This window comes from Mesoplodon densirostris, chromosome 13, assembly GCF_025265405.1.
Source record: "Mesoplodon densirostris isolate mMesDen1 chromosome 13, mMesDen1 primary haplotype, whole genome shotgun sequence".
Taxonomy (NCBI): domain Eukaryota; kingdom Metazoa; phylum Chordata; class Mammalia; order Artiodactyla; family Ziphiidae; genus Mesoplodon; species Mesoplodon densirostris.
The window spans coordinates 62,883,788-62,899,879 of NC_082673.1; the positions used below are offsets into that span (position 1 = coordinate 62,883,788).

Here is a 16,092-nt window from a genome sequence, read left to right on the forward strand (position 1 = left end):
TGGGGATAAAGACAATGTATTTTATTATTAATCTTACTGAAAACAATTGATACACTCTTGAACATAGCATTGACCCTTCTGTGCCAATTAACGCACAGTAAAATTTATCATTCCAAGCTGTACAATAAAAATGGAACAGAAGGCCATACAGTCTTAGAAACATCATTTGGCTCTGGTTTTATCATCACACGAGCAAAAATTTGAGATTTTGCAGCTCATTCCCCTAAGATCACCCACTCATCTGCAACAGCCTTGGCAGGAGGCCACCCTGCCTTCCACACTGCCCGTCCTAACTCGACTGTCAAGGGCCGACCTTGAAAGATGGATTTTCAAAGCACTGGGCAGAGCTACAACTCCCTTCCTATTTGTAGAGTTACAGTGATGTGTCGCCCCATTTCATCCTTTGAAATTATGCGATGTGCTATTATGTTGACAGAGCTCGTTTTTAATTTCTTCGTTTTATTAATGCTAATATAATTTGTAAGAAATGATAAATGTTCTTCAATGGTAAGAAGATTATATGGGAGCTAGATTGTACATATTCTAAAAATACATGTTTTAAGTATTAACAGATCTTCCAAGTGATGGTGGGCTGCAACATGATGTTTATTATGAAAACAATAAACCCACTGAGTTTCAAACCCACTCTCCACTCAGTTTAATGGGGCTTTGCCTAGAAACTCAACAGTTGAAACCTTTAGAGTTTAAGCCTCAGTGTTAAGCAGCTCTACGATTGGGACTCTGATCCAGGACTTCCACTTAAGAATGACAAGGACTGAGAATATCGTATGACCATGGGTACCTTTGCCATATGCAAGGCCAAATTAAAATCAAGTGAAGAAAAGCACTCATTGACAGAATGTAGTAAGAGGTAGGAGAAGGTGAGTGTAGAAGGATTTATGAGGACACTTAGGTAAAATTCCTTACACTCTTTGTCACTAGAGGGAATGGAATACTGCTAGTTATTACTGCTAGTAATGGTGAGTGGGAAATAACTAAGACTTAAAGTTTGAAAGTTCAGAGCAAAGTTTTCTTCTAATTGGAGGAGGAGAAGGCAGGCAAGAAGAAAGGAGGAAAAAAACATAAGGACATCATTTCAGACAGATATTCTACAGGGTTATTTAGTTTTGTTTTTTTTTTTGTTTTTGTTTTTTTTGCCCAGGTTTATTTAGTTTTACACGTATAATCACCTTTACCATTAAAAGCTGTTTTTTTTTTCTTTCTTAGCGCAAACACATAATTCCCCATAACATTCAGAGGCAATACATGTGTCTCAGTAATCAGCAAATAGCTATTCAAAGAGTTTTATTATAGGACTTCAAAACATCCATGATGCAGATTATAAACCCGTTCAAAAATAAGTCCCTCACGTACTTCATTTTAGAAAGTGAGGTGCTAATAAAGCACAGTAATGACCGTTGTCTTCTTTTAAGCAGGAAATTCATTTGATGAGTTTACATTATACTTCTGGAACACAGATTCTTTTCCTGTTTCGTCAGGGAAGGTTACAACTTTATGCTTTGTTATCTCGACACAGACACGCGAGTTGAATTCAGTGCCATTTAGATGAGCATCAGACAGCCTATAAATTACCACAAAGTTGTTTATTCAATTAACAGAAATCTTTGGAGATTATAAAGCTTGTTATATCAACTTCACATTTAGGATAAAACAGAATTAAGTAAATAAAGCCTATCTTTTCTCCTGGCGGGGCTCTTAGAATGCACCGAGCGCCATCTGCTGGTAATTAGTTTTTCAAGATTATTTTCTTACCAAAACTCATCAGTGCAAATGAAGACCAGGTACACATACATCAAAATAGAGATACGTGAAGAAAATCAAAGGGTATCCTTGCACTATAAATAACCCTCATTTCACATGAAAGCATTCTATTATAGTCCGTCATATAATGATTGTAAAATTTGCCTTAGGATAGAGATCCAGCAACACTTCAAGTAAGAAATAAGCTGAGTTTCCATATTTTAGAATAGACCGTCATGAAAGTTTTAGACCTAGAAGCAATAACCATTAAGGTTTTCCGTGTTCACGTAAATCGTGACATGAACATATCCATCTGGTGTGAAAAAATTAAAAACTTTAGAAACAAGAAAATAAAACACCATAGTACCACTTCATTCTGTATATTTGGAAGCAGTTAATGAATGTAAAAGCTTAATCTTAGTCACCTTTAACATTAAATTATAAGTTAAATTATGTTATAGCATCTTTGTTAATTTTGTAAGACATTATAAATCAGCATACTTAAACACGTTCACTCTTACTCCATATCTTATTAATCTAAAAAAAACTGTGACCAAAGAATCTAAATATCTTGATAAAAGCCTCAAAGGTAGGATAAGAAGGAAATACTTCTAGAAAGAATTCTACTTCACACAGTGTTTTTGAAGATTTTTGTGTTAAAACCTTTGTTCTGATACTTGATGTCTCTGAAATTCAAGGAACATAGAAACATGCACTTCTGCCTGCATTTCAGGTCCTCCATAACCCATGCAGAGAAGTAGACCCACTGTTCCCCATTAACTTTGTCTCCAGACCAGGCACAATGAGACCCAGGTGCATGAGTGTCCATTTCCACCACTCCTAAGGAAGCAATTATTAGTTCTGTTACATTTAACAGTAGACTGTAAAGAAAGATAATTACCTACAGGGAAACTCTTAGAAAAATGAAATAAAAATGTAAACATTATTTTAAATTATGTTATAATAAGAAAATCTGACAGAAATTGTTATCCCCAGAATTTGAACCTTAATAACAGGAACTGGTCATTGTACATCATAATACATAGCCTATCAGTAGATTTATTGAGCTCTTACGGAGGAATAACATGTTCTCTATAAAGGAAAAATTTTTTTAAAAAGAACATCCTCTGGGCAGCAAAAGGATATGAAAAAGCATAGTGTGTATGTGTATGTGCATGTGTGTGTGTAATTTTAAAATATCAACATGAGGGCAGTTTGTGTGTGTGTTGAAGACCATGGGTTTTTTTAAATAAATAATATATTTTTGAAGAGAAAGTTAGAGTAACCATACTTTGAGAAAGCATGAAATGATTTAGCCGTTCGGAGAGAGGTTTCCAGAAAAACACAGTGTGAAGGAATTTAACCCCTTTTCCTAGTTTCTTCCTTCCATGGATGCATCTGGTCAGCACCTGAGGGAAAGGATTTCTTCTAAGAACAAGGAGTCTTTGACCATTCGAACCCACTGTTATTGAAACCCATGTTCTTGGAGGAGACTTCAGGCAGAGCGTCCCTAAGTGCTTGTGGCACTAGATCATGGAAGCCCTCCATCTGTGGTGCAGACAGAGGACCACGAATGCAGGGCCCCCCGCCAGCTCCTTGGCACTTCTGCCCCTTCAACTACCTGGCCTTGCAGGGGCCTCTCAGCCCTGCAACACCCCTTCAGAGGGGTCTACACTTTTTTTTTTTTTTTTTTTTGCGGTACGCGGGCCTCTCACTGTTGTGGCCTCTCCCGTTGCGGAGCACAGGCTCCAGACGCGCAGGCTCAGCGGCCATGGCTCACGGGGCCAGCCGCTCCGCGGCATGTGGGATCTTCCCGGACCGGGGCACGAACCCGCGTCCCCTGCATTGGCAGGCGGACTCTCAACCACTGCGCCATCAGGGAAGCCCCAGGAGTCTACACTTTTAAACTGACTCCCTGGAGAAGTTTAATGAGTCTCCTGGAATTTAAAAAAAAAAAAAAAAAAAAAGCAAAACAAAGAAGTGTAATGGAAATGGACAAGCTGAAAAAGGAATAGAGAGGTTCACTTCCAGGCTGGTGCTTCGGGGGCTTTCATGAGGAAACTGCGATGTATATTGCAGAGAGCCATGGAAAGAGGAAAGAAAGAAATTAAAAACAGCCTCCTGTGATGAACTTGTATAATTTATTCCTCTGCAAAGCAGTAGGCACAATGTTTCATTTTCTTTCCCCTCCGCTCTTTTTTTCCCCCTCAACCTAATTTCTGAGCATTCCCATGCTAGGCAAGCATGAAAATTAAGCAGACCCAACACAGGAGTCATAATGAAAGTGAGGAACACGCTCAGGTTATTCATAAACTTGCACGTTGTGTATTTTGGTGGCGATTTCCTCCCTTCTGCTCCTGATTGCTGATGAAGAATGGTGTTTTAATAGACAGATGGTAAAGACAATTACAGTTAGGGGCTCAGCTGGGAGTTACATCATTTTATTGCAAATTATTAGTTGATAAATGCTTTTGTTTATAAGCAGAGTCTTAAGCAGCTTTGTAATCAGTTTATCAGCAGCAGGCGGAATCTTGACAGATCGCCTTTGGGGTGAAATGTCACCTCTGGGCTAGTCATTTAAAGTCATGATGGTCAGGCAGCCAGACAGTCTGATGGGCTACCTCACGGCACCATGGCAAGCTCCTGCAAAACCAGGGCACAGCCCACCTTAGACTAGAGCACAAACCCCACGGATGCTGAAGAGACTCCATGAGCAAACGTTTTCCTGTTGAAATCCCATAAAAGCATCGTATCTATTTGCCTAAACCTTAGATAGGATACCTGAGTTTCATGACCCTCAACACATTAGTTCAGCAGATTTTCCAGGCAGTGCTGAATGCCTTCTTATTCACAGGGCAAAACTTTCTGCACCTACACTTCAGCAGACATCTGGAACTGAGCACGGGGACACTGTTTACCTTTCTGAAAGGAGCTTCACTTGCCTCTTAAATGGGAAAGGAAAGTATCTCAGTGGAGACATTTTTCTTACAGAAAAAATATAAGTTCTGTGGGGAGAATACACACCATGAACCAAAAGAACTGGTGGGGATCGGTTACAGGTTTGGGCCTGGGACGGCCCTCTGTGATAGGAGGGGAGTTCAGAAAACGCACTGGTTTCACCGGGCTGGCCTTGATTTCCTTGTCTATAAAATGGGATGATAGTATTTCCTATTTGTCACACAGATAACTCCTTGGGATTAATGAGGGTGTTCGTGTTTCTTTAGTCTGAGTTCTGCTCAGACCAATGTTATCTGTTGAATTTATGCTAAATAATACAGCATATAATATTTAAAATGACAATTTACAGATGATGTTCTTAAGCTCATTTACAAAATACTTGCTGAAAGAGGGTGCTTTCAATTTAGCATTTTTGCAATAAAGCAGTATCAATATTTATTAGTCTTTTTGCATTGCCGTAAGGACATAGTTTAAAAACCTGAGATGTTCAAAGATATATCCTTAAAAAGATTCACTTGATCATAAGCCAGTAAACAATTCATGTCTTTCTAATTTACTTTCACTCTAACAAAGTAAATTTTGAGCTTAATCAAAATAAAAATATTTATTATATATATAAAATCATATATAATAGCTCCCCTAAAATAGTCATTTTTGTTTGCACCTACTATTAATTTATATGTTTTTATTTCCTGGTTTGCAAGCAAAACTTATCAAGCTAATTGGAAACTAACTCCTGAAGTCAGAAGCCAGGTTTCATAGCTGGAATTAGATATTCCATATCCTCTAAAATATTGACATAATCCAGGAAAGTCTTTGGAAATATGACTCCAGCTGATACATTTTAAATCACATGTATTTTATGTGTAAAAGCAAAATCTTTCTTCTCTTAATCTCAGAAATATGGTTAAGTATGTCTATTCATTTATCTCTCTGACTTCTTTCTAATTCTATCTGAGTTTCTCAATTAAGATCCTAAAATCATCAGAATAGAGTAAATCTTATTTAAACTGACCACATAGTTCAGTAAAGTTTGTAATTTTAATGTTGGGTTGAATAAGCCTACTTAAAAATATTTGGGAGAAAAGCAGAGTGTGGTGTTTTATTCTCACGTCAGCATTCAGCACACAGTATTCAGTTCCCAATTTTCCAGTTCTTAAGCAATTAAATGTTCTGTTGACATCAGAGGAAAGGCTGCCTACAGAAGAGATGAAGAATGAAAAGCCTTGATATCTTAAATTGTAAACTGATTTAACATAAAGAGCATAAAAAGTTGCTTTTTTGTTTTCTGTAATCAACTTAATGAAGGATGCAGAGTGCATTCGGCAAGTAATTCTGCCGCGCGTCCAACCCTCTTGACTGGAAAAGGCAAAGAATTTTTTTTTTTTAATCCATTCTCTTCTTTGGCCAAAAAACCAAAGGCACACTCTAAAGTTGCTGGTCAAGTCTGATTTTTTTCCTCCTTCTCCCAGGAACTGCTAGGATGTTCTATAAAAAGATGTCAGGAAAGCCAGCATGGGAAAGTTAAATGCCCTGAAATGCCCTGCATTGCCTATAAGTACAAATGAAAAATGTTAAAGATTATTTAAAAACAGGAAAGACCTTTTGTAAAATGCTTTTGATTTATTGCTGTGTATTGTGCAGATCTTTATCAATTATTCTCACTCTATTTTATTCAAAAACTGTTGTAAACTATGAGTTGGCATGTTGCTGCATACGGAAAAAAAGCATTAATCAACTCTAAGTAAACAAGTGCAGAGATCTCTCTAACAACTATGAAGTAGTTAATACATTTTTAAGCAATTTTATTCTAGAAGGGAGGTCTAAAAGAGTAGTGCTTAATTATCTGGACTCCTCTGTGCTGGGCTCCCTTTTGATTGTATTAATGAAGCAGCTGGCCCATTGTTTCCCTTTAATTCCTCTATTGTTTTAAGAATATGTCACAGCTCTTTATTCTTTTATCAGGTGCTGTGCAGGAGGACCCACACAATACCTCCTATTCCTACTGTATTTGCCAATGCACAAAGAAACCTCCACAGCGGTTTGCAGAGAAGGGGCACACATAATTTACAAGTTCTGTTCCTTGCACTACTCCACTGTCAAGAATTTCAACAGTATTGGATTGGAATTCATTATAAAATTGCTAGTAAACAATGTGGCTACATATAGATATAGGTACTGTGTGAACATCCCCACCCTGAGATCTAGGTGGTAACACCTGCGATGTTGCAATGGGACAGTTATTTAGCTTTTAGGGAATTATTCTGCCCAATCCCTTCCCAGTTGTGAAGAAACTAAATTTCATAAGTGGGCATGATGTTGGATTTTCAAATTATTTAGGTAAAAAAAAAAAAAGAAGTTAATGACAGAACAAGTAAGTATTCTTGTTTCCTCCAACTCCAGAAACAATGTCTGTGTGTATGAGTGTGAGTGAGTGTGTGTGTGTGTGTGTGTGTGTGTGTGTGTGAAACAGCCCATTTATTCCCCCAGAGAACGGCTTTAATTTACCTTAGTGTGCCTAAGAGATATGGTTTACTCTATAGACCAATATGTAATCTTGATTAATTGAACTCTGATCAATTGACCATCTTCTTCTTGTATTTTACACATGTGAAGGAAATAGGCTTTTAGATTAATGCAGAAATATCACTGTACGTCTCAAGAAATCAAACTGCTGTTAACAATTTAGTATATAACATTTTATGCCAAAGCTACTTTAAAATGCTGGTTCCTTTATAAGCAGTTAACTTTTCTCCAAATTTCCATGAAAATCACAAAAAAAAAATCACCCATGGTAAAAATCTCAAAGGTCTGATTCACATAGACTTTCTCTTTTTACACACATGGCTCTTTTCTTTGTTTGTCCCCTGTCAAATGTCTGTATTTTTAGAGGCTGTTTTCATTGATTTTTTTCCCCCTAGTGTTGCCAGTCTAATAAAGAGAAATAAGACTTAATGACTTAATGCTATGTAGTAAAAGTTACTAACTTCAACTTTTAAAATATCCTTAGAAAAGCCTTTAGAATAAATTAGTATTGGGGTTCCCTGGTGGCGCAGTGGTTAAGAGTCCTCCTGCCGATGCAGGGGACGCGGGTTCGTGCCCCGGTTCCGGAGGATCCCACGTGCCGCAGAGCGGCTGGGCCCGTGAGCCATGGCCGCTGAGCCTGCGCGTCCGGAGCCTGTGCTCCGCAACGGGAGAGGCCACAACCGTGAGGGGCCCGCGTACCGAAAAAAAAAAAAAAATTAGTATTGAAAACCACCTATTTCCTTTTGTATTGTTAGGTGAGTGTGTATGGGTTTGGTTGTTGGTTTTTTTTTTTTTGAGCTTAAACTTTCAAACTGGTATCCCTATCTATTCGCTTGAGGCTCCTTATCCTTGTACATATTGAGGCAGAGTAATACAAAATCTAAATGTGATTTAATTGGTTCAATTTGCTGTATATCTTTATGCTGAGCTTAGGTCTGTATCTTGATGAGCCCAGATGTAGTTGTGCTCAAGGTTTACAGCTTCACGTTGCTTGTATTTCCTTATTTTTACAAAGCAGGCGTCTATCAATCACACAGATAAATTAGAAAGAAACATGTATAGACGTAACACATGGAGAAGATTTTTCAGCGTGCTATATAATTATTAACCTGATTTTTACCATTGTGAGGAAGCATGAATTGCAGATAGCATGGACGAAGTTAAATGCTTTTATACTGGATACATTTTGCTTATACAGAACTCTATAGGTATGGCCGAACAATATAATTGAAGCTTTGTCAGCTCTGTAACCTAGCAACAGATAATACTGTTAGGTTACTGAATTGCTCCTGGTTGACAAGTAGGAAGTATTTTTGTGTTTATCATGTTTGCTAATGATGGGATCCTTTCCAAAAGGCTTGTCTTAATCTTAATTAGAGTTTATCAGCAGAGGTCTGCATGACATTGTACAGACACTGATTTCATAAATAATAAAAAGTGCAAGTGAAAAATTTGGCAGGATGGGGAGATACTTAAGGCTACCGCTTCTAGTAAGAGGAGCGTGAATTTCCAAAATGTAATCAACTTTGAACTGTGACTTTATTCTTTATTATCAAAACTTGTAGTACACTTCACTGCAGTTTTGACAGCAATTATGAGAAAAATTTATAAGCTTCCTGTTAGGAACCATATCTGTTTGTACAAGAACTTTGATCATAAACATTACTTAGAACAGCAAGTACATGTTTTTTCAAGAATGTCAAGGTCTTCGAGGTTATTACTTTCTATGGAACCTTGAATGTATTTGCCCTTTATATGTGAAGGGAGTGGTGTGTGGGTGTGGAGCCTGGGGAGAGTGACTATGTTTGCAGCCCAAGAGGCAAAGAGAGAATCCTAAAATAACCTTTGCATTTGGTAGACTTGAGGAAGGTATCAGATAGCTGCTTCAGTGCCTGATGTCATTTGATAAAGACTTCATGCCCATGCAGTAGAAATGTGATTTTTTTTTGCTCTGGTTTACACAATATGATCTTTCACAGTTTTTTGAAATGTTATTGTTCATTTCTAATAATAAGTTACACACCTTCAAAATAATAAAGAATTAAACATTGTAAAACCGAATACAATTCACAAATTTACTAAATTCCTAACTGGTTTATTCAGTTGAAGGATGAGGCTAAGTCATTACATCCTTTACCCGCCTTTCTACACCTTTTCACTCATCATGCCCACATTCTTCAAATATTATTCAAAGCTATTTTCAGTTGTCATTTTCTGAGTTTCGGAGTGGACGTCTCTCTACTGAGTTGTTTGAACAAGTCTATGAAATATTTGATTATCAAAAGAGACCTTTTTGTTCATAGAGTTTCACTCTCTCTACCCTATACAAACTACAGATAGTTTACCCTTATGCCAATGACCCTTAACTCTAGAGGCATATGAAGCTTTTTGGGGAGCTTCTAAAAAATAGTGAAGCCCAAACTGCACTCCCAGTGATTTTGATTTGATTGATCCGGGGTAGGACCCAGAAACCAGCGTTGATTAATAGCTCCCAGGTGTGGGCTTCCCTGGTGACGCAGTGGTTAAGAATCCGCCTGCCAACGCAGGGGACATGGGTTCGAGCCCTGGTCCGGGAAGATCCCACATGCTGCGGAGCAACTAAGCCCGTGTGCTACAACTACTGAGCCTGTGCTCTAGAGCCTGCGAGCCACAACTACTGAAGCCCGTGTGCCTAGAGCCCGTGCTCTGCAACAAGAGAAGCCACTGCGATGAGAAGCGTGCTCACCGCAACTAGAGAAAGCTCGCTCGCAGCAATGAAGACCCAACACAGCCAAAAATAAAATTAATTAATTAAAAAAAAAAAAGCTCCCAGGTGAATCTACTGTGCAGTCATGGTTATAAAGGATTGTGATGCCATTTTAGTGTCCAGCTAAACTTGGACAAATGCTACATCCATATTTAATAGGTGTGGAATGTTTAGAATAGTACTTGGCACATAGTAAGTGCTTTCTAAGTGTAAGCTATTAGTCATGTTAGAAGATAACCTGGCATTACTTCCACACCACAAAGATTTACATTATTCTCCACATTGTGGCTATGCATTTTAAAGCTATGTCTTATCACTGCGTAAATCTTCTTAACACTGTTTCATAAAGTGAACCATACTGATGAAAGAAATCAAAGATGACACAAACAGATGGAGAGATATACCATGTTCTTGGATTGGAAGAATCAATATTGTAAAAATGACTATAGCAATCTACAGATTCAATGCAATCCCTATCAAATTACCAATGGCATTTTTCACAGAACTAGAACAAAAAATTTTACAGTTTTCAGGGAAACACAAAAGACCTCGAATAGCAAAAGCAATCTTGAGAAAAAAAAAGAGCTGGAGGAATTAGGCTTCTTGGCTTCAGACTATACTACAGGGCTACAGACATCAAGACAGTACGGTACTGGCACAAAAACAGAAATATAGATCAATGGAACAGGATAGAAAGCCCAGAGATAAACCCACGCACCTCTGGTCACCTAATCTATGAAAAAGGAGACCAGAATATACAGTGGAGCAAAGACAGCCTCTTCAATAAGTGGTGCTGGGAAAACTGGACACCTACGTGTCATTTCTGATTTAGAGAGATAGCAGTGCTAATTACTCAAACTGAGTAATCAAGGTAGGTACCAAGGCAGTTACTTAGTGAACATCAGATGGCGCTGTGACTTGGGACACCCGGTTTTTCATTCAGAATCTAGAGCCAAACTGCTTTGTTCAAATCCCATCTCCCATATCTCCTTCTCTCCCTCCAGGTCCACTCTAGCTATGTGATCTTGAACAGTTTATGTACACTTCCAGCTTCATGATCTCACAGTAAAATGGAACAAATAAAAGCCACCTCACTGCTTTCTTGGGAGATATTAAGATAATGGATGCAAAGCACTTAGCAGAGTGTCAGTGCAGAGCAGATAGTAGGTGCTTAATAAATCTGAGGTTATTCCTATTATTAGCACTTTGGTCATAGAAGCAAAAAAGTTGCTCACAACTTGATGATAATAATCTAGTGGTATCTAGCCTAAGGTTGTCATGTTATATGATGTAGGTAAAGCAGTTCTCCAAGTTCACACAGTAACCAATAATCAAGTCAGGACTAGAACTGAAGTTTCTCACCCACAGGCACACGCTTTTTCTAGTTCATCTTTCCACTGAGGACAAATAAATTTTCAGTGATTTGGGGTGCCAGCAATGCTTCGTTATTAGCATATAATCCCTTAGACAAAGATCATTTGCTCTTGAATTACTGTGTGAAGAAATTCATTCATTCAAATGAAAATAGTTAATGTGGTCAAAGAAAGTAAACTCCATCTCAGCGGCAGCTTCATTCCCCTAAAATCTTAGTTTTCAAGTATTACTTTGTTAAAGTAACTTCGTTAGGAAAACTGAGAGAAGACCTCAGCTGTTTGGTTTTTTTTAAAATCCATCTCATATGAAAAGCACTTAATAAAAGTTATATTCCTGTCCTTAGCTGTAACTAAAAACTTGTACAAATATTCTAGTGAATGTTTTTTAGTGAAAAAAAAATAGTACTCTCATTTTTCTTCCAACTTTTTAATTGTGGTGCGTATATATATATATATACATATATATATATATATATATATATATATACACGTATATATATATGTGTGTGTATATATATATATATAACAAAATGTATTAACCATTTTTAAGTATACAATTCAGTGGCATTAAGTACATTAACATTATTGTACAACCATTACCACCGTCCATCTCCAGAACTCTTTTCATCTTGCAAAACTGAAACTATACCCATGAAACAATAACTCCCCACTCCCCCCTGCCCTTAGCCCCTGGCAACCACCATCCTACTTTCTGTCTCTGTGACTTTGAATACCCTGAGTACTTCATATAAGTGGAATCATACAGTATTTGTCTATTTGTGAGTGGCTTATTTCACTTATAATAAGGTCCTCAAAGTTCATCTATGTTGTAGCATTGTCAGAATTTCCTTTCTTTTTAAGGCTGTAAAATATTCCATTTTATATATATATATATATATATATATATATATATATACACACACACACACACACATATATTCTATTGTGTATATATATATACATATATATATTCCATTGTGTGTGTGTGTGTGTGTGTGTGTGTATACACCACATTTTGCTTATCCATCCTTCTCTCAGTGGACAGTTGGGTTGCTTCCATGTTTTAGGTGTTTTTAATAATGCTGCTCTGAACATGGGTGTGCAAATATCTCTTTGAGACTCTGCTTTCAATTCTTTTGAGTATATACCCAGAAGTGGAATTGCTGGATCATAGGTAATTCTATTTTTAATCTTTTGAGGAACCATCATGCTCTTTTCCAGAGCAACACTACCATTTTATACTCTCGCCAGCAGTGCACAAGGTTCTAACTTCTCTACCTCCTTGCCAGTCCTTGTTTTCTGGTGGTTTTGTTTGTTTGTTTGGGGTTTTGGGTTTGTTTTCTTTGCGTGTTTTTGGTTTGGGGGGGTTGTTTGTTTTTTGATTTGTTTTTTTTTTTTTTTTTGATTGTGGTGCTCTCATTTTAAAGCCAAATGTAATACCCTGTGATTTGTTTCCGTTGAACACGCGGTCAATCAGTGAAGACACCAAAAAAGCTAAATATCAACAGGATTTATCATTTTCATGCACTCAGATTGCTTCTTAATCAAGATGAATACTACTACCTTCCATTGAATTGTAAATTAGAGTTGGCTGTGTTTACCCTAGCTCTAAAAATGGTAGGGTAAGAAATGGGTTCTCCTGTCTCCTCAGCCCCATGTAGATTGCTAGAAACTGTATCTGCTTCTAACTGGTCAAGATCGGTATGTGATCCACAAATGATGCAGCCTTAATCATTTTTCCAAAATGAGTTAGCTCTCTCCAGTGAAGCATAGATACGTGTGCTCATTGAATTAGTAGGTTTATGTTTTCTTTCTGGTGAGATTTCTTTTCTTCGATTTAGCAGGGCAGTGAGAAATGAGAAAAATAGCCCCAACCAGACCAAACCAAAAGGATAATGGTTAGCAGTTATATAGCACTTACTATGGCAGGTGCTGTTCTTAAGCTTTCACACATATATTTGCTTATTTAATCCTCATGATAATACCATGAGTTCAATACTACTATCACCATCCCCATTTTCAAGGCTGAGGAAACTGATAGAATGCTTAGGTGATAAGTTCAAAGTCACACAGTTAGCAAGAGGCAGAGCCAAGATCTGCATCCCAGCAGGCTGGTGCTGGTGTACTTCCTCCAGACGGGATTACATCCTCACTAGCAGCCACATTTAGAATAGTTTTTTTGAATCAGTAATTGAAACTATGTTATAATACTTGGGATATCTCTCCCTATAAATGACTCCCTCAAGTTGTATGCTCTAAATTCACATCAAAAGAACTCAGCCAAGCTGTTTCCAAGAACCAATCCTTGACTTTTATGGCACCATTCTCTTGGTTCCCCTCTAACCTTTCCAAGTATATGTTTCCTATGTCTTTAAATGATTGCATCTCCTCTACCCACATCTTAAATGTTGAGATTCTCCACGTTTCGATCTTTGTTCTTTCTCTTTCCATGCTGTAGTCTTCCTGCATTACCACATCAATGCAAAGAGCATCCACAGCTATTTAGAATGTGTTGATGACTTCCAAAACATTTTTTTTTCTCCAGCAGTATTCTCCTCCAAGGTCCAACTGCCTCCTGGATACACCCACCAAAAAGCCTCTCAGGTACCTCAGACTCTACATTTTCAAAGCCAAATTCAGTACTCCCATGCATATACATACACATACATAAAATACACATGCACACTTGGGCTTTGTAGTTGGACAGCCAGAAGTCTAAATCATGATTCCGCCAGTGATTCTGCTATGTGTATAGCTTTGGGCACATTAGCTAACTTCTCCAAGATTCAATTTCCTCAACTCTTAAATGAGGAAACTATCACTCACCTCACAGAATGATTGATAGGATTAAAACAGATGAAATACATAAACCCCCTAGCCTATCGGACCCAAAGAAATTATTCCTAATTAATACCAATTATCTGTTACTGTCTGTATAATACCACTTCGTAATATACCAGCTTTACTGCCTTGTTAAAGGAACTACCGTCAGCTGGTTTTGCAAACCAGAAACCTCTGTGTCATTTTCAAGAGTTTCTTTTACGCATCTCAGGAAATCACCCCAGTCCTCTGTCAGCTATGTCTCTTGAATTAGCACTTTTCTCCCCTACAATTTACACTTCTCACAACTGAGCTGCTACAACAGCCTCCTAATAGCCCTTGAGGTAACATTTCCTGCCCCTTCAGTTTACTCTCCTCAAGACCCTGAGATCTATATTCTGGCAGGGGGTGGGGGGGAAGCTCAGATCATTCATTCACTCAAATAAATATATATACCGTCTCTCCACCATAAGCCAGACACAACTTTTTATGTTACATCAAAACTCTCACCCTGCTCTAAACTTTCTGTGGGAGGAAGCCCTGATCTGTAGCGCTTGATGGTTTCTGACGGCAAATTCTACAACTCTCACCATAGCTGATTTCAAGTTACCCACGTGACATCAACCAGCACACAGAATTCCTGACAACTGAACATTCTGCCCTGTGATCCAGAACAGGCTGGCTCTGGCACACCACTGCCCATAATCCACCTCTTTCTCCCTCAGACCCCAAGCTTCAGCTCTGAGGGCCAGGCAGGCTCTTCCATAATCCTGCACTCACACGCACGCTCTTCTGTCTGCCAGTAACGATGTACCTGCCAGGTCCTCCCTACACACACTTCTGCTATTTTACTTCTACTCTTCTTGAGTCAATAAAAATGTCACATTGGGTGGCTTGCCTGATTCCCCCAAAAAGTCTCAGTTACTCACCCCTCTCACATTTCTTTAGTACTAGGGGATGGCACCACCATGTGGTATTATAATTTGTTTATATGTGTGCATTCAGGTTGTATGTGAAGTTGTGCATGAAACCATAGCACGCAGCCTGGCACACAGTGGAGAGTTCAATGAATAGCTGATGAATGAACGACTTGAAAAACTAAATCCTAAGACAATTGACTTCTTCATCAAACCTGCACAGTACATTTTCAGTCTAATTCAGCCTTTTAAAAGGATATGCTCTGGGCTTCCCTGGTGGCGCAGTGGTTGAGAGTCTGCCTGCCGATGCAGGGGACATGGGTTCGTGCCCCAGTCCGGGAAGATCCCACATGCCGCTGAGCGGCTATAGGCCCGTGAGCCATGGCCGCTGAGCCTGCGTGTCCAGAGCCTGTGCTCCGCAACGGGAGAGGCCACAGCAGTGAGAGGCCCGCGTACCGCAAAAAAAAAAAAAAAAAAAAAAAAAAAGGATATGCTCTGACGAAACCATAAAATGAGATAAAATGATAAAGATGATAAAATATGAAACATCTGAAAACAGATATGTGTTACCACTGCCAGGCTGCTTAATAATGTAGAAAAATCATTTTTTGCTTACTTTATTATTTATTTATTTATTTTTAAAAATAAATTTATTTTATTATTTATTTTTGGCTGCGTTGGGTCTTCGTTGCTGCGCGCGGGCTTTCTCTAGTTGCAGAGAGAGGGGGTTACTCTTCATTGTGGTGCGTGGGCTTCTCGTTGCAGTGGCTTCTCGTTGTAGAGCACGGGCTCTGGGCGTGAGGGCTTCAGTAGTTGTGGCTTGTGGGCCCTAGAGCACAGGCTCAGAGTTGCAGCACATGGGCTTAGTTGCTCCACGGCATGTGGGATCTTCCCAGACCAGGGCTCAAACCCACGTCCCCTGCATTGGCAGACAGATTCTTAACCACTGCGCCACCACAGAAGCCCATCTTTTACTTACTTTAATTTGCAT

The 16,092-nt window shown here is 38.6% G+C and overlaps 1 protein-coding gene and 1 pseudogene across 1 annotated transcript in view; one reads left to right on the plus strand and one right to left on the minus strand.

Moving 5' to 3' along the window:
• LOC132501069 (uncharacterized) overlaps positions 1-2,287 on the minus strand; it is a 37,839-nt pseudogene extending 35,552 nt beyond the window's left edge.
• Positions 1-16,092, plus strand: part of ZFPM2 (zinc finger protein, FOG family member 2) — a 384,049-nt gene that overhangs the window by 356,573 nt on the left and 11,384 nt on the right. The gene's annotated exons all lie outside the window — the stretch shown is intronic.